General features: G+C 38.8%; 1 protein-coding gene across 1 annotated transcript in view; it reads left to right on the top strand.

Annotated features, from left to right (window-relative positions):
* The window catches only part of pctp (phosphatidylcholine transfer protein), a 12,774-nt gene extending 12,757 nt beyond the window's left edge, over positions 1-17 (top strand). The window contains exon 6 of the mRNA XM_080043146.1: positions 1-17. This exon is cut by the window's left edge and continues 2,000 nt beyond it. The gene's annotated coding sequence lies outside the window, so the exon portion shown is untranslated.
* The last annotated feature ends 390 nt before the right edge of the window (positions 18-407 follow it).

The raw sequence follows: 407 nt of genomic DNA, 5'->3' as shown, positions 1-407 counted from the left end.
TAAATTTTATTTCAAATTTTAAACTGTCTTTTCTCCTGTATTGTGATCGTTTTCGTAGATGAATGAATTGACTTTATTGCCAATATACATCAGTCAGTGCGTTTACATGCAGACTCATAATCGGGTAACTAAACGAATAAGACTTCAGCAGGACTTTTAAACTGCATGTAAACACCTTTATCCGATCTACTTCGGACACAAATCGGCACAATAACGGACAAGAGAAGTCGGATAAGAACACCTAGATAACTCGTTCATAGTCGGCATTCTCTCTGCATGTATACAGGGATCGGACATCGCATATCGGAGTTTGCTTCTGCGCTTGCTCGAGAATCCCTGCAGAGAATTTCACAAGGAAGTGGAAGGAGACAACGTAAAAAAAATAGTAGGGTTATTGCATAGATAGT

The sequence above is a fragment of the Ammodytes marinus genome (assembly GCF_949987685.1).
Source record: "Ammodytes marinus genome assembly, chromosome: 16".
In the NCBI taxonomy this organism is placed as follows: Eukaryota; Metazoa; Chordata; class Actinopteri; order Uranoscopiformes; family Ammodytidae; genus Ammodytes; species Ammodytes marinus.
The sequence above is the reverse complement of the archived record's forward strand: the minus strand, read 5'-3'. Positions and strand labels throughout refer to the sequence as shown.